Raw genomic sequence first — 18,965 nt, forward strand, 5'->3', positions numbered from 1 at the left:
TTTTGATCTCTATTCGCCAGTTTTGAGACACTTCCAGAGTGTATAATTTAGGGTATTTAAGAAGTATGACCCCGAATTTACCCCAAGGCCTTAGGCACCACTACCGTAATCCAGTCTTGCCTTGGATATATTATTTCATTGCCTCCCATTAACTGGAACAGTTTTGCCTGAAGCAACATGGCAGTTCTTCATTCGATATCACCAGACATGTTTGCTGGTCTGGTAGCATTGATTGGCTCAATTCACAGAGGGCATAAGGTTTGTGTTTGTGTGGTTTGTATTTTTAAACCTGGATTGAAAACTTGCCTTGTGTCCATGTATTTGGTTAATGGATTAATGTTTTCAGGATGATGCTCTCCAGTTAAATTAGGAGTAGTCGAACCATCATTTGGACAAAAGAACTCAAAGAAAATGAATAACATGGTTAGGAATCAGGGCCTTCAGCTGACCCTGGGACCAGCAAATTGACCTACAGTTGAACACCCTGATTGACCAGATGCCCTGACAGGCCTAGTGGTGCCTCTCAGCTAGCTCTCAGCAGCAACACCAGGCCAGCGGCTGCTCAATACTTACTCCTGCAGCTGTGTCACTCCTGTGCTGCCCTCTTCCTGCCTTGCTCCAGTTCACTCCAACCCTGCTCCCCTGCTTGGTTCCTGACATCTGGATCCAGACTCTGGCCTTGGGCTCTGAGTCCCAGCCTTTGACTCAGCTCCGATCAGTAGCCCTGGTAGCTTGCTGCTCCAAACCGTAGATCTGGATTCCCCTGGAAAGTGACAAAAATGGATTTTCATCCTTGGGATAAAGTGGTTGTGAATGCCCTGTACTTCCCAAACTACTAAATAGAATGGAAGTCCTGGCTATATCAGAAAGGAGCTCTACTATGTGGGGGGAATAAAACTATTATAGAAGCAATTCCACATCATGAACATACAATAATGTTTAAACAGTACACTGAACAAAATAGGTTAACCATAGGCAGCTCAATTATATTCAGTTAGCATATATGCTCAAGAATTACTTAACAGAATGCCAAAGGATACTTTTCCTACAGTGGAAGCATATTTATCTAAGGAACGTATATGGTCCCCATTGCTGTAGTGTTAGAGCGGGTAAAAGAAAATAACTTTCTGACAGTCTACCCAAATTTTTAGAGGGGGAAATGCAAAATCTTTCATGAGAAAGGATTTCCATCTTTTGGTCACTGCCACTCACAATCTTTAATGTATGTAAATGAGATGGAGGACAGAAGGACAGGGTGGGAATTGAATCTGGATTTCTCAAGTCCTAGTTTAGTACCCTAACCACTGGACCATCCTTCCTCATGTATAAGCATAACTATAGGAATATCAACAGAAATTATTTAAACTACAGTATCTTGACACAAATGCAATAAAACAATTCATTTTGTTATTGAATTAAAAACAGATTATAATATTGTTAAAGAACAAAGGGAAACTTTTGTTTTCTCAAAATGCAAAGTTACTTTGTGATTTCAAACCAATTAAAGTCACAATACTCAGTTACATCTGAAATGCCATTGTTATCTCATTCCATTATGCTTAAGTACCGTAGCTCATCTAGTATGTAAAATTACTTCCTTCATTACTCAAATAGAGCAAATCAACTCCAATAAGTACAGCTCATAAACAGAGTAAGTTAAGAATAGAATTAGAATTTAGAAACTGCATTACTATGATTTTTCCCAGTTAAGACAGATTTCTAAAGTTAATACTTCCTTTTTCCTAGATGAAGCTCATGTTTTTGTTTGAGGTTAATTTTAATACAGCTACTAAAAAGTTTTAAATTATTGATTATTTCTATTTATTTCAAAATGCCTACTCATATCTCCAGGGTCCAAATAATATAAAGAGCTTTTCCTTTTATGGGTTGTCCATGCTAATGTGGCCCACATTGGTAGTGAGTGAACATAATTATTAAGAATGGCTCATCCAGCTTGGAACAAAATTAGCTCAAAGTTTTTGCCCAAAATTCAAATAGTCTGAAATGAAACATCTCCTTCACTGAAACTGACTCTGCAGACTCCAAAGTGCAGGAGTCACTTTACGTGACTTTTGTTCCTGTCCCAATTCTATAACAACTTAACTGTTAGAGGGATTCTTCTGCATCAGTCTGTAGGCCTGATACTCCAACTATTATTATAAAAGCTCTGCCCATAACCATCCTCACAGTCCTCTATTTTTCACCTGCGGAAATGGCCTTTGTCATCTCCCCATCTCTTGAAATAGGAACAGAGATAGGCGAATGCTAAGAGCTTTTAAAAAATCTCACCCATATCGTGTGGTGCTAATGAAATTGTGCTTGGCCTAGGACGGTGATGTTCTTTACTGTTAAGTTTTGTGCATTTTTGCTTTTACTTATACAGTAGGTGCATATGTAATTTCCTCATTAACATGTTTAGCCTGATATACTCCAGGAATTGTGCTCAGGGGGTGTATTTGCTCCACGTTCTTAGGTGCTTAGAGGCTTTTAGGACAGGATAAAGGGCACTTTCTCTTTAGAGGAGAAATCCATTCTGACGTTTTTGTGTGGTGCCTTACTTAGAAGGAGTGTGAGGTTTATCTTGTTTTCTCATTCAGAAATTAGGTTTCTGTTAGGAAAGATATTCTTCCTTAGCCACTCTCTGAGCAATTCCCATTAGGAAAGACTATTCTTCCTCTCCAGCCACCATGCAGCTCTGTTCTGTCCAAGTGCAACTTCTTAGAAGGAATTCCGAATAGTTTGTGTCTCACCTTCATGTTGGCAGGTGATGCTCCTGTGGCATATTGAGGAAGAAAATGGATGTATAGTAGCTCCAGCAGTGAGGATATAGTCAGCCTCTCTGCTGTCCATGAGGACTCTGGGGGTCTTCCTCCTACCCCAGCTATGATGGTGTTGGGTCAAGCAGCTATGCACTGCAGACAAATGACTGACTCACTGGCTCCTGTGTGTGAAATGACTGTTCTATTGAGTCAATGACAGTCGCGGGTGTTGGTGGTTTCTCTGCTGTAGGCAGTTTTAAGTGCAATCTCTAGTACAAAATATTTGTGTTCCAAAGTATTTTTACAGTTAGGAGCTCTCCTTCAATAAGTCTATGGAAGGCAGACTTTCCAGGATATGCCAAAAACCACACTCCTCTTTTGCCAGATGCAAATTTTGGCAGGCACCGGTCTCTTACCCTCCAGTTGTGCCACCATGTGAAAACATTTCAAGGGCACATGAATTACAGGGGTAACAGTCCAATTTAGAGAATTTGATCTTGAAAAATATTCAAGAAGATTTTAAATGGAATGTCTGAAAATCCAGGCTGTAATGCTTTGATAGTTAGATACCCGGTGTTACCTAAATTCACATTCCAGCAAATGCAATATACTAGACAGCATAAAAATGTCCTGATAACATTACTGAAGTCAGACAATGATTAGCAGATTATACTGATTACATGTAAGATGATGTAGGAAATCAATAAACTTATATGATTGTCCAGTGTTTGTATTTCTGTTTGCAACACAAATATGATAGTGAAGAGCTAAATTATAATGGTACAGATCCGTGGTATAGTTATTCAGGAGACATGTTGCAATATTTATTTCAAAATGTATTATTGATAACAACACATCCTTTTACTTCTTAAATCTTTGATTTCTACATTTTCAGTCAAATGCTCTGGTGTTTTTATGCCCACCTTTACGGCTTGATTGTAAAATTAAAGATCTTCTGGGGTAGATGGTTGTTTTCTTTGTTTCTTAATTTGTTTTTATATTCATTAATTCTTGTGTTTACCTTCTGTTTGTGCCTCTGTTTGCCAGATAACATCTTCAATATGGAAGTCTGTAATCAAGACTGCAGAAATGAACTAAACGTTTCACTTTCTCTGCATAGTGTGGGGTAGACATAGGTGTTTTACATTGTTGAGTTCCAAATAATTTTATCTCCCAAAATATATAGACTAGAGTAGAGCTGCTCAGGAATTTTCTGTCAGAATGACTTTCCTTTGGAAAATGCTGGTTTTTGAAAAACTTAAATAATGTGCAAATATCTCAATTTTGAAAAAAAAAAAAATCCACTCGGAAAATTAAAAAGACTGCTCCCTAGTTACCTACCTCAAAAGCTCTTCTCAATTTGTCTTTTTCCCTGCAGGCAGAAAGTGAAATTGACAAGATCCTTCTGGGCAAGGAACTGAAAAATTCGGTTTTGGGAAAATCAGAATGTATTTTTTTGGGAATCCTTTCCTGTGAAAAATTCAATGTTTCTGACTTTTCATCCTGATTGTGAATTAAATTGTTTTCATGGGGCATGCTGAATTAATTAAAATGGAATATACAGGCCAAAGTGTTAACATAAACTCATCATTGTCCAACATTAAACAGTGTTAAACGAGGTTAAGGATTTGGTATACAGAAACTTAGCCTGCTTAGTACCATGGCAAACATATCATTAAAAGTCTTTTAAACCTTTTATTAAAGATACATAAAAAAAGGAGAAACAGTTAAAACATTTGAAATGTAAAGTATTAAGTAAGACTTTCATTTAAACATTTTTTGTTCCCTCTCTCTTTAGTTGGGGAGCATTTTAGAAGGAAAAATCCACGTTGTTTGACAATCTTAGATGGTATCAAAGATGTCAATAACTGTTCTTTTGGGGGAAAAGAGAAGGTGTTTGTTGAGATGGGCTACAGCTGTTGCGGCTGCTGTTAAAGTCTGATCCCATTTCATCTCAGGTGGTGGTTGGGATTCCGCGCATGCTGGTAGAGGTGACAATATCATCTGGATCCCTCTCTTTGGCCAAGTGTGGTCAGGGCATCCTTCAGGATGAGAATGAAGAAGATGGTGGCAGTGGAAGCCATGATGCTGAAGTTCTCTTCAGTAGCCACCATCTGTTCTTTCTGTTTCCCCTCCACAAAGTCTTTCTTTAAGGGCCCAAAAAGGGAGTGATGGGGGAATTATGGGACACACCATTTTTGGTTCATTAATTTCTGGTTGTACATCTTCAGTTTTTACCAAGCATGATTTTAAAAAAGTCCTTGAACCATGTGAGTAGGCTCTTTTGTTCAGATTTATTTAGTTTTTGTCTCCTTTTCCTACCTTTCCCCAACACCATTGATTATTATAGGTTATTGTGACATCTTATGAATTTTCACATATTATTTATAGTTGTGCTCACAAACTAAAGTAAATCTATAGGCCCAATTATCACAACAGATGGGATTTCCAGTTTCTGGCCAGCTTTGCAAATATACATCTCAAAAGAAGATTATGACCTCGTTTGAGGAACAACAACAGCTGTCCACTTTTACATGGAAACATGAATTACAAGTAATAAAGGTATTGTACAAAGCATTTCCCAACCATAAATGTTCTCCTTAACATTTGAAGAATGAAGACTTTGAGCGTTTATGAAAGAAATCATTTTCAATAAGGATAGTTCTTTTTGTGTGGGTTTAAATTGAGGATTTTCTTTCCAAAGAAGAGGTACTTTAATGGCTTAGTTTATAGTTCTGATAACACATCCTGAAGCATCACACCTCTTTGAGCCTGATTAGAGAACATCTTTACATTTTTTACACAATGAGGTCTTTTTCCTCAAACCTAAATATGGTAGAAAATTTGATTTCTTAAGATAGAGATTATATCTAGACCCAACTGGTGCCTTGGAGAAGGAAAAATGTACAATTATGTGGTTGTTAGCCTTTTTGACCAAATGGTTCCTAGATTTATACAGTACTATTTGCAGTACATTTATAATTTGCAGTTAAAGACTCCTATTGAATGATATACAAAAAAGGGATCACAATAACTAATATTTATATGCATCTTTCCAAACATAGTAGAAAAGCAAATATAGAATGTTAAAGCAAAATAGAAACTACAAAGCTTCATTCCAATGTAAACACACTTGATACCTCCTTTGTCTAAAACCTCCATCTTCTTTGATGCATTTTGGCTTGTCCCTGACTGACAGAAAACAGAGATCTCCTAGGAAATTCTTCAATTAGTTTGAAGATATTAAAATAAAGATATATAATTAAATAAGCAACTAAATCATATGCATTTCCCTATTATATTTTCTAAGCAACATGCATATGAAATTTGTTTATTAATAATCAGTAAAGGTGCTGGCAAGTTTGTATAACTGAATTTACGAATGAATTAAACTTTATTAATACTATTTTTGCAGCAATATTTGTTTGCTCCCTGCAATAGCAATTGTCTTAGTGTAAAACCTGTTAGCATTTTCTCAGGTGATTCAGACAAATGATTAACGCAGGACATCCTTTTAGTTTTTTTTCTACCGTTGTTATCCAGCATTATAATTAGTAGCTAGCACTTTAAAATTTTTTTTTCAGTTATTTAAACATTTAGTACATATAGGAGTCTAAAAGGAGTTAGAGGTTGCTCTGGTTTGCTGCTGCATGTTTCTCTGGCGTGTTAAGGAATATACATTCCCTTTTTCAAAATCTCTGATAACAATAGATGGCTGGTTCAACCCAGGACTGCACATTTCCCCCTGTAGTTAAATCACAGGTCAGAAACATGGATTTCTGATGGAGGGACACTTCTGTTGCTGGAATATAACAGAAACATCTTAGATCTGTGTTTCTGTGCCAGGGTTGGGGACCCCCAGAGGGATCCCAAATGGCAATCAGGGGGGGTCTCGAGGTCCTGAAAATGTTCATTTCCCCTTGTCCTTCCCTTTCCCCTCATCCTTAAAGGTCAGGTATTCTCTGTCAATCTCTTGAAACACAGAAATAAAGTGTATAGGTCTGTCATTGATATATTCTTACTCTTATAGTAAATGCAAAGGCAGACATGAACATTTTTTTACGTTAAGTAAGGGGTTACAATCTCAAGAGTGAGAGACACTGTCGTAAATTATTTTTTGCATTTGAGGTTGTGAGGTTTCATAAGCAATAGAAATAATGTGACCAGTATATTCTGAGACATATGCACACAGGAATGTCCCTTACTGAATAACTTGTGGGGGAAATGTTTTTTCCCCTTACTTAGAAAATTATATAAACAATTGATGACTATGAGACCATAGGCAGCCATTATATGCAATTTTGGGGCTCCATTTTCACTTGTACTTTAACCGTGATAACCAAATCATTCTCCAACACTTTGCCTACAGTTCAGGTTAACATAAAGTATTTTTGGTTTACCAGGTCAGTGTGGGCGGGGCCAAACTTTGTTGAAGCAGCTTTCAAATGAACAGGGGTTAACTAATTTTAAAACATATTTTAGAAAGGTGCATGCTGAAAGAGGTTGTAACACTGTTTGGCCTCATCCATGCTGGCCAGGCAAATCATGATAAAATGATTTTCATCTGAACTGTGGTTCTGGTTAAAACTGTTTTAAAAATTGGAATTTTACCTTTCTGGTATCTGGAATTCTACTGTTGGTAACCGATTACATAAACATATACACACACATAGAATGATTTTTTTTTATTAAAGCTAATGTTAAAATATATAATACACAGGTTAAGGAAAGACTGTACATCTGGATATAGTGCTTAAATTATCCAAAGTACAAAGGTTGGTTTAAAATTAATACAATATATATAGTACATAATCAGCTATAACCCAAATAAGATTAATAAATGTAATGATACAATTTAGATATTAGCATCTGAGTATTTGGGTACATCACTCATCAAAAGTTATATAGATAGTTGGTTGTAGAAAGCAAATATAGGAATAAGTGTAGATTGTCCCTCAGTAATTGAGCATTTAGGATAGGTTGTCCCTTAGTAGATATAATCCATCAGAGCAGTATTTCAGTTACTTTCTAATTTTGCTTCTCACTGGCACTCCAGCTCATCTCTCCTGGTATTGCCGATATCCAGTGATGTGTTCTAGGTAGATGGACGCCATTGGGTGGTCAAGGGACAACACCGTGAGTTGCCGTAGCAGACAGGTGTAGTGTTGACCAATTCTGCATTCTTACAATACTCACTCATCCGGTTGAGTTGGCTGTCCATTCCAGGGATGGAGGAGTTCACAGAAAACTTCCCCATGGGTGGCGGGGTGGCTCTCACCAGGTGATCTTGGATGGCATTGTGATGCAGCTGCCAGGCTCTGGAATGGGACTTGCAGCTACACAAGATGTGGGGTAGCATCTCGTTGGCATAGCTGTACTTCCTGCATCGCTTGTCCCGATTCCCATGGTGGATGGCTCCATTAAGCTGGATGCAGTTGAGCTGGGCCCTGTGGATGAACCTCCAGTCAGCAAATCAAATGAAGCAGCCCCTGGGGAGGAAGTGGTTGCTGGTATCTCACTTGCATTTCACCTCAAAGCTGCCCTGGTCCAGCTTCTGTTTCAGGTTTTCCACTTACTGGCAGCGGATGGCATCCTTCAGGGTCCTTTCCAGCATGGTTCTAGCTCTTGGAGTGATGATTGTGTGCTCTGTATTCTTCACCCATGGCACCAGGATTCCCAGTTCCTGACATTTCTCATACCACATCCAGTCGCAGCCAATGTGCTTCTCCAGTCGTCACATAGCATTGTGGGCACGAGTCCAGAATAAAGAAAAGTCTCCCCCTCTCTTCAAAATTCACCTTCCAGTGAGCCTCTCAGCAACATCTTGGTTGGAGGGGGTCTTGGCAATTCACTTTCTGATGGCATCCTGCATCTTGTGATGTTATTGACATGAACTGGGACCATATAGATCATTGTTGCAACCAAGGTCCTGTAGTGGCACCAAATCTTGTATAAAGGGTGTCAAATTAGGTGTCTAAGACAATGTTATGGTTTGCTGGTTATGATTATGCTATCTATATATGTGTATCATTTTTGTAGTTGAAGTTATGAATATGGCTCTATACTGTCTGTATTTCAAACTTATGCTATGCTTCTGGGTGACACCCCAGACAAGTTGGTGTCAATTCTGCCTAGCCTGCTTGATTGCCCATTAAGGACCATCAGCTATACAATTGACCCATTGAGACAAGGCAGACACACCTTGCAACTCAGCAAGATATGCAGGGACATGCCTATGGACAGAACTGTGAGGTTTTTTCCAGGCCATGTGATGGACAGCTTGTCTTTGGGACAAAGAAAGACCACATGGCAAGAGAATATAAAAAGCTGCTGCAGCTCCTCCATTTTGTCTTCAATCCTGCTTCATACCTCTGGAGGGACTTTGCTACAAATGAAAGCTACAAACTGATGACCCATCCCAGCTGTGGATGTACTCCAGAGACTTGATTAAAACCTGCAGTTTATTCTATCACTGCTAAAAGCCTGAATCAAGAACTTTGCCATTACTGTATGTAATTGATTCCATTTAACCAATTTTTGCTCTCATCTATATCTTTTTTTCCTTTTATGAATAAACCTTTAGATTTTAGATTCTAAAGGATTGGCAACAGCGTGATTTGTTGGTAAGATCTGATTTGTATATTGACCTGGGTCTAAGGCTTGGTCCTTTGGGATTGAGAGAACCTTTTTTCTTTTACTGGGGTATTGGTTTTCATAACCATTTGTCCCCATAATGAGTGGCACTGGTGGTGATACTGGAAAACTGGAGCGTCTAAGGGAATTGCTTGTATGACTTGTAGTTAGCCAGTGGGGTAAACCAAAGTCTTCTCTGTTTGGCTTGTTTGGTTTGCCTTAGTGTGTATAGAAACCCCAGCCTTGGGCTGTAACTGCCTTGCTTTAAGCAATTTGTCCTGAATTGGCACTCTCAGTTGGGTCCCACCAGAACCTGTGCTGTTACAGCACTCTCCACGATGTTCCTTACTATGACATCCAGGCATGTCGGAAGGTGTGAGTGATCACCTCAACATCGCACAGATTACCCATTTGAGGAACGTTGGTGCCAACCTTCCTGTGTGAGATGTACACCAGTTGATTGCTGGCTCTCTGAGGAAGAAACATCCACTTCTTCACTATCTGCCTGATGGTGTTGTCTGCCTTGTTAAGAGGTACCTTTGCCACAGCAGATCCCCTCAGGACAAATGAAATACAGTGGATGAGGAAGGTGTTCAAGGTGTTGATCTTCTGCCATGGTGACAGTAAGGAAGAGTCGATCCTGGTCACATCACGTAGGATCTCCATGATGGTATCCTCAGACGTCTTCTGGATGCAGAAATCCGAGGGCATGCCAAGATGTTGGTATGCTTTCCCATCTTCGAGGAAGATCATGGGTTCACGCTGATCTAAAATGGCATCGCCTGGACCAAGTCCCTTCTACTGCCATCGATATGCAGGGATGCACACTTCCTGGCATTGAAGCAGAGTCCCACCCAGTTGGCAACCTGGCTTTTTGGTCTTTGTAAGTCTGGTCATTACTTCCCATGTTGTAAAGTCTTGTTCCAGGTCCCCTGCATAGTCAACCCAGGTAAAGGATGAAGGCACCCTGGACGCTGCGTGTCATTCTGAGCTACATAGTCAAACACACCATTGAAGTACAAGAACAGTCTCTTGGACTGGTGTTCACAATAAGATGAGGGCCTGTTGAGGATCTCTCTCATAGCCTTAGGGCGGTTTGACTTGTAGAGCTGCTAGATTCTGGAGGCTGCTGCTGGATCATAGCAGTGACGTTCTTCTCCTTGCTTCCCTCATGTTGTTCTTGTTATGGCTCAACATAGGAGTTCTGTGAGCAGTCGGTGTATTCTCCTGAGTTTCCTTCCTCCCAGATACGATTTATGCAGACAGCTCTTTAGTGAGTCTGTCTTTAGTGAGTCTGTCTATAAGGAGGTCAAAGTCATCAAAGGAGGCTGTCCTCACCAACTCCTCTATCCAAGCAGCTTGCCATGGTGTGGCTGCCCTCATCGAAGACTGCTGCTCCTCTGGCTGCTCAGTCTCTGCAGGCTCAGACTGGAAAACTGGTGTGGGATTAGCCTGTTGCCTCTTTTCCTGCTGGTGTGGAGAACTCCATTCAGCCAGGTTTTGGAAGGGAACACATTCTGTTGGAATGGATTCACATTCTGTTTGGAAGGGATTCACATTTCTGCAGAACTTTATAGGTACAAGGGATACCTTCCAGTGCTTAGAGACTTGTAAGAGGAATCTGCATCCTCTCCACTCCCATGAAATGGCAATAAAATGTGGATAGAATACTGAATGTAAAATGCATTTTATGAAATACAAATAATAGCACATTCTGGTATCTCTATTTGAAAGATATTTGTCAGAGGACTTGGACCACAACTAACTTCCATGGCCTCTTCCCTTTTACTTATTACAATTTTTCCTTGTAATGCCTGAAATAATTTTGTTACATTAGTATTTGTGACCCACGGACCTTTTGATGCCAACTGGCAGAGGGCATAAGGGGTGCACGAGGGTTACAGAAATCTCCTTGGTCTGGTATTTACATTCTAGTTCATCAAAAGAGTGTCACGTGACCTCTTTCTAATACAAGCATATGCTCATTGCTCATCAATATCATTGCAAAACACATGTATGGATGTTGTATAAGGAAATTATATATATACATTGAAAATTGTGTTCTTAACGTCTGTGTCTAGGGATTGGTCACCAGGAAAGGTGGGGAAAAAAGGGTTTTCTGTCATGCAGGAAATGTTTATCTATTTGTCTGTTTATATGTAAAATGAGCATTCACAATGGCCCTCCGCTCACCAGTCTGAACCAAATGCTAATGAAGGATTGTGCAAACTTCAAAGAGATAAAAATAACAGGAAGAGGTAAACAGTGGGGTGGGATCCCTATCTTGAGGTGCACATCAACGGTTTGTTTTTGGTATATATGGGGGGCAAGAGGGCACCTAGCATCCTTCAGCTAGGAAATAAACGGACAGTGAGTTTTCTTCATGAAAAAGGTTTATCCAGCAGGCTTGGTTGAAAATGCTTGAGAGAACTTTGGGTGAGATGATCTTCTTTAAATGGGAGGATAATTTGTTGGTTAAGTTTAGTCTCTGTAAAGCACATTATGACTTTATTTTATATGTAACTTTGAGTTTCCGACATTTTTACTCATTATCACTTAAATCTCTGTTCCTGGATGATAAACTTGTTCTTGTTTTCACTAGAAATGTATCTTAGAGCTGTGTGTTTAGCAGAGCTATGTTCTAGGGTATAACTAATATGCTGTGGTGTACTGTTCCTTTGGGAACAGCAGTCCTGGTAATTCTGTGACTGTTCAGTGGATAAAGGGCTGGACACTTTGAGGAATGGTCAGAGGACATGGTGGGTTGATGTGTGACTATTTCTGACCTGCACAGAGAGAATGAGGTCTGCAGAGACCTGGAAGGCAGTGCTTGTGTTACCAGACAGTGCAGAGTTTAGGGAGCTGATCCACAGCAGGCACAGACAAGACTTCCTCATATTAATGGTGGGGTGATGGTGAGGTGCCTCACAACCCAGATACCCCAGGGAGTGTCAGAACATTCAAAAAGAAAAGAAGAAAAAAGCAAAGTAACAAAAATCTTGAGTCCTCATGCAAACCCTTGGGACATCAAAATAAGTAAGAGGAGATTTAAGAGGGTAGAACACAATTACTGTGGATTTTAATAAATGTATCACCAAGCACTTGCTATTGGAGCCAAAATGTATATTGTTATGGCTGGATTGCTAATAGCTGTTAAATTGATAGTCATGTAACCTGCCCAAGTGTGCGTTCTGTGTCTTTGTCCCCCTCTAATGAGACACACTTGGGCAGTGTGTTTAGTCACTTAAAAGAAGAAAAGCTCCCTTCTTATGACCAACCCCCGCCCCACAAAAATAGTCTACAAATATTTGATCATGATATCTATTTAAGTGTGAACATATCAAAATTGTCTTCCACTGTGAGCCCTGTGTGACTTACTGGGTGAAATTCTAGCCCCACTTAAGCAAATGAAAGTTTTGCCATTCAGTAGAGATAGGATTTTGTCCACTGTTCTTATGTAGAATCATTTCTGAGACTGATGAATTTAATTTCCTTACTTCTTGATGTTTGTTTGTTTGGTTTTTTTTTTTACTTAGTTTTGTTATATATCTTGTTGCCATTTCTGCAGTGTAGTGTCATAGTGACAGATTCTTATTTCTCCAACAAGGATCTTGAACACTAATTTTATTGTGGTCACTAGTACTTTGTGGCTCAACATAATTATCTTTTTGAACTGGGGTACTGCTTAACACTAAATCAAAAAACCCTTCTCCTACTCTGTTTGCAAATTGCTTATGTGAATTCTATACATTTACTTATAAAATAGCTATATTTTTCCATGTCCTCTCTTCTTTCCCCTTACTACTTTCCTCAGTTACTTTCTGCAAGTAGTAGTAATAAAATTATTGGGGATAATAACTATTAGGGATGCTTAATCTTTAAAACTATCCTGAATTCTTGGAACTGCACCTTTTTCCCCCTTCCCAATAAAAGAATATGTGATTATAGAGTATGATTTATAATAGAATATAGCTATTTACATTTGTTAAGTGAATATTTATGAACTGGCTTTTCAAACTCAGAAAATGTTTACTACAGTACCTTTGGTTCAGAATGAATAGCTGTGCCATAGGACAGCACATTTCTGAACCAGGTGGTTGGCAATCATGTATAGTGGTCTCCAAATGGGTGCAGGTTCAATGACAAAAGATGTATTTCTGCAGTAATGTAAACATTATTGTGAGCAATCCCCGTTCTTATTTGACTCTGGTTTTCAGTTCTGAATACCAGTTAATAGGTAACTAATATGCCATTCTAATATGATTATTCAGTACCAAATGCTGGAACATCCCAGGATAAGAGGAAGAGGGCTGATACTACTGAATTCAGTGATGGTAGCAGTAGAAGAAGTGTTCTTTCTACTGGGAATCTAAAACTGTGTGAAAAGATGTTACTAGTACCTTGAACAGACTAACTCAGAATTAGGCTCTCAAACAGTAATTAAAGTTCAAGAACCCCATTGTTATAATCATTTAAAAGGTGTGGGGGTGGGGGTGGGGATGGTGGCGGGGTTTACAGGACTTATCTACCTACTGGATAGTTCTCTCCCCATGGTCTTCTGGGACTCCTAAGTAGGCATGTCTCTATTATATTTTGGAAGATGCCAAATGAAGCCACTGCCACCTCATTAACCCATTATAGTTTTTGAGACAGGACGAGGACCTAACATTTCCCTCTCACACCCAACTAGAAGAGAGGTGTATATAGAGCAGCAGGTGGAGTAGAACCTCATTAAACACATTTAATTAAAAATAAACACAGTTGTATTTTCCTAGCAACTGTACAGTAAACTTTTGGGGGATGCTACTGCCCCTTATATGTAGTTGATCAGTAGTTTGCAGTCCTGATAGAGATCAGCGGGAGTAGGAGGGGGTCAAGCTTCTTCCTGATTTTTCTCTCTTCTCTATATAAATTTACAAGGCATTATTTGTTTACATTCTGCATTTGGGGGCCAATCTGAATTCAGGTTTTATATTACAGTCCTGTTCCCCACTTAGAAATCTGCAAGCCCCCTACAGTTGTATTTTGTTTGAGATCTCTCTTTTATATTTTGCCCAACTTCTGGAATTTCATTCTTCTGTGGATGTAATTTAGTACTTTTGTTGTTTGAAAGGTATATTAGTCCCTTTTTATTTTATTTCATTTGCAACTCTGGAGACTTTTCTCTCCACTGGATATACAGATATACTGGAAGAGGCTCCTGAAAGATTTAGTGAGTTACACTTCTGATTTAGTTTACCCCTTCTCTGAATGCTTCTCTGTTACCCCTGTCCAATAGTTCTGAGGCTCATAACATTACTTCTGAATACATCTGGCTGGGAATTTTCCATCAAAATGTTTTTTTTATTTCAGTGAAAAAACAGTTTCTGCAAAATTGAAAATTTGGGAAATTTCAGTTTTACCAAAATATTTTGATTTTTTTTCCAGTGAGAAAATAAAATGTGGTATTTCATTTCAGGTGGAGTCAACCTGAATTAACACATTTCTGTTTGTAGAACTAAATCAAAATGTTTTGGTTTTGGCCAGTATATTAATCTGTGTCTGCCTGAGCTGCTGTAGGACCTCATGGCAGTTGCAGTTCAGGACCCTCATGTCCTCATTCTCTTGTATGGATAGGGCTCCCAGTTGGACTGTATTTCCAATAATGCACCCTCATGGTTTGACCAGAAGGAAAATCCATGAGAGATGTAGACCATCCACTGAATCTGGCCCATGGTGGAGAATAGGGGACGAGGCACTGTGGCAGCTCTGATAGAACCAGTTCAATATAGAACTGAGCCACAACAAAATGTTTTGACATTTCAGAAAAATTTCAAGTCAGAACTCTGAGAAATTTTTATTTTTGGGCTTTTAATTATAAATTGGGATAAAAACAAATGTCAAAATATGGAATTTCCCATGGGATAAAAATACTGTTTGTTTGTTTGTTTTTTTCCTACTAGCTCTAATTCTAAAGTGTAAATCGTCTCAAAATAAGAACATTTTGACAAAATAGCTATTTTCCACTGGAAAAAAAAATTTAGAGAAAACTTTCAACCAACCATACCCATAATCACCCACATCTTAAATTGTACAAATTGAACACTGTGCTGTACTATCAATATACTAAATATAATATTGGGGAAACATGTATTTTGTTTTAGCATTCTCTCACTCCAGTAGGCCAGTAGTGTCCCCACCCAGCCCACATCTTGTAGAGTCAAAAATTAACCTAGTCTGAGCTCTGGTATACAAATGAATTCTTCTCGTAGTATCTATCTTTTGCTGAACCTAGCTTACTTTTTCAGAGGGATAATAAGAGTAGCATTTGAGCCAAAATTGTCCAATGAGTCTTCAGAAGTTAATTAGCAGCTCCTTATTCCAGACTCTCATTTACTTCTGGGAAACACAAATGGTGTTTTGTCAGCAAAGGAAGAACATTTATATCTCCATATTAAAAAGTGTGTGTGTGAGAGAGGGAGAGAGAGAGAAAACAGGGCTTATAATGGTGACTCATTGCAACCTCAACAATGCCTATTACAATATCTATTTTATATTTTATGCCAAAAGAGACATAAAATATTTCACATTATGCTTTTGCATTAAAAATGTCCTGCTTTGCTTTAATAGTTACATTACTACATTACTTGTAGAACTGAGTGAGAACGGATTTCCTGAGAAATTCTGCAATATCAGTGTGAAATGAAAACAAAAAATAATGGAATTTCCCACAAAATGAAATTCAGAAAAATACTTGGTTTTTTGTTGCTGTTTGAAACATTTTGTTACATTTTTACCTTTGACATTATTATAAAATTTTTAAAATGTGAAAAAAAGTTGTTTTGAAATGGCAAATTGAAACATATTGCAAAAGTTTAAACAGAATATTTCAAACCTATCAAACATTCAAATCTGGTTGGTTTTTTTTTTCAATTTCTTTTAAATTGACATGTTTCCATGAAATGTTTTTCAACAAACTGTCATTTTTCGGGTGGAGAAATCAGAATTGTTCTGACCAGCTCTAACTAATGCTCAATCGACTGTTATCGTGCATAAAGTTTGGATAGAGCCCTAAAATGCTTCACCATAGAACTGCGGAGGAGAGAGGGAGGTAACATGTGCAAGTATGATGTGTTCTCCCTTCTTTGAGGTGGGCCTGAAGACTCTGATTACTTTTGTCTACCATTTTACTGCTTCTCCTATTCTATGGCATAATAATCCACATGCATACAAATCCCATTTTTTAATTATGGAGTGGCGGTAATCGCTCCATAGTTACAGATTGTAAGTTCTGATTTTCAATTCTGCAATTTTGTCCCAAAAGCATATGCTTTCCATTTTAACTTCTTGAAAGATTTTACTTAGAAATTATTACCTTATAACGTAATAAGCAAGCAATTTTCTGATAGAGCCAAAGAAGACAGTTTACTTGACTAGGTTTTGCCAACACATACGGTCAGGGTTCCCTCCCCACTCTGAACTTTAGGGTACAGATGTGGGGACCCACATGAAAGACCCCCTAAGCTTATTTCTACCAGTTTAGGTTAAAACTTCCCCAAAGCAAAAATTCTCCCTTGTACCTTGGATTAGAAAAATGCTGCCACCACCAAGTGATTTAACAAAGAATCAGGGAAAGGACCACTTGGAGTCCTATTCCCTCCAAATATCTCCCCAAGCCCTACACCCCCCTTTCCTGGGGAGGCTTGAGAATAAACAAGATGAGCACAGACCAGTGCTGGTGTTTTTAGGACACTAAAAAAATACCAATCAGATTCTTAAAAAAAACAGAACTTTATTAGAAAGAAAAAAGGTAAAAGAAGCACTTCTGTGAAATTAGAATGGGAGATAATCTCACAGGGCAATTAGATTCAAAACACAGAGAATTTCCATCTAGGAAAAACCTTAAAATTACAAAAAGAAAAACCAGGAATACACCTTCCTCTCAGCACAGAGAAAATCACAAGCCAAAACAAAAGATAATATAATGCATTTCCTTGCTAAATACTTACTAAGGAGTTGGAGTGCTTGCTTTCTTGTTCTGCTTCCGGCAAAAGTGACACGGAACAGACAAGGCCTTCCCCCACTCCACCCCAATTTGAAAGTATCTTATCCCCTGATTGGTCCTTTTGGTCAGGTGCCAGCCAGCTTACTTTAGCTTCTTAACCCTTTACAGGTAAGAGGTTTTTGTATCTCTGGCCAGGAGGGATTTTATAGTACTCTATACAGACATGTGGTTACCCTTCCCTTTATTTTTATGACACATACTGATCACCATCTTTCTATTATGTATGGGTCAGCCAAATGGCTCTATTTTCCTCTGCAATGTCATAGAGCTTAATATAGTGGTACATAAGGGGACCTTACAGTACTGCACTTACTCTGCAGTTACTGGGGTTTGTTGAAAGCTTCATATGGTTTTTCATTTTTTCTCTCCAGACTTTGGCTAGCACAGCAGCTGCATCTTGGGTTTCAGCCTGCAACCTCAACATGACATTCCAGGCCTGCCAAAGACTGTTGGGATCTGCAAGATAAAAAGGTACTTGAGATCATTCAGTTTCTAGTATTAAAGTAGAGAAGAACTTGTAAAAGGGGGGTAGGGAGGGGTGGAGAGGTTTGGCAACAAAACCTGTTTTATGCCTTTATCAAATACTGTGTGTGTGTGTGTATACACAGTATCAGAAGAATCTATTTTAAGTTCATTTTAACCCACTCACCTTTTAAAATACAGCTAAGTTTAATATTTATGTATGTGTACCTACACAGAGCATTATAGCTCCAATCCAGGAGTTTAAAAAGGTTACTTTGCTCTGAGGTATGTGCAGAGATAGAGGGCTCCTGCATGGAGAGAGCCCGGAAACAACCAAATTCAAGAAGAAGATTTTGCTGAGGTTTATACTTGTGTTGATTTTAAGTTAGAAAAAAAGCAAACTCCAGGAAGTGGGGACAGGGTAAGTTTGAAACATCCTGCGTGTGAATTAAGTCACACAATCCCTGAGGTCTGACAAACAGTAAGGGGGAAGATTGGGTAGTCTGTATAGCTCCTTGTTCCCACTTCGGCTTTGGATTGGTGAACAAAGTGAGTGCACTTGAAGAAGGAGTCTTTTGATGGTGGGATTTTCTTGCATTTGCATCAGATGCAAAGAGCATGGGCTCTTGCTCATTCTGAGGTCTCTCAGAGAGTTTGGTGGAGTTGTATGAGCTAAACAGGCACAGGGCTGGTAAAGTCATCCTGTCAGAATTTGGCGATTCATGTGAGGTTTTACAGCTTAGGTAAGATCAGCCAGCAAGAAAACTAGCTCCACCCAGAAATTAATTCAATATATATTTTAACTCTTTGAGGACGTAATTCTTTCAGTCCCTACAGATTTGCCAGTCCTTCTTCTCAAAGAAAAAAATGAATAATTATAAATTCATTGTATATTTCTAATGAGTTCCAGAAGGTTGTCATTCAGGACTATAACTAATTTATATGAAATATATTGCAGTCACATTAGGTTTATGGATGCTATTTCTCTATATGGTATGATTGTGGAGTGAGCATGTACGTGTGTACATATATAATCCTAATGTTTAAAAATCTAGTGCTGGATAGAC

At 38.7% G+C, this 18,965-nt stretch overlaps 1 protein-coding gene across 5 annotated transcripts in view; it reads left to right on the forward strand.

Annotated features, from left to right (window-relative positions):
- Positions 1-18,965, forward strand: part of MGAT4C (MGAT4 family member C) — a 678,608-nt gene that overhangs the window by 176,883 nt on the left and 482,760 nt on the right. For all 5 annotated transcript variants that reach the window (XM_073331101.1, XM_073331129.1, XM_073331158.1 and 2 more), the window contains exon 2: positions 17,808-17,907. The gene's annotated coding sequence lies outside the window, so the exon portion shown is untranslated. The remainder of the gene's footprint in view (positions 1-17,807; positions 17,908-18,965) is intronic.

Source organism: Lepidochelys kempii, chromosome 1 (assembly GCF_965140265.1).
Source record: "Lepidochelys kempii isolate rLepKem1 chromosome 1, rLepKem1.hap2, whole genome shotgun sequence".
Taxonomy (NCBI): Eukaryota; Metazoa; Chordata; order Testudines; family Cheloniidae; genus Lepidochelys; species Lepidochelys kempii.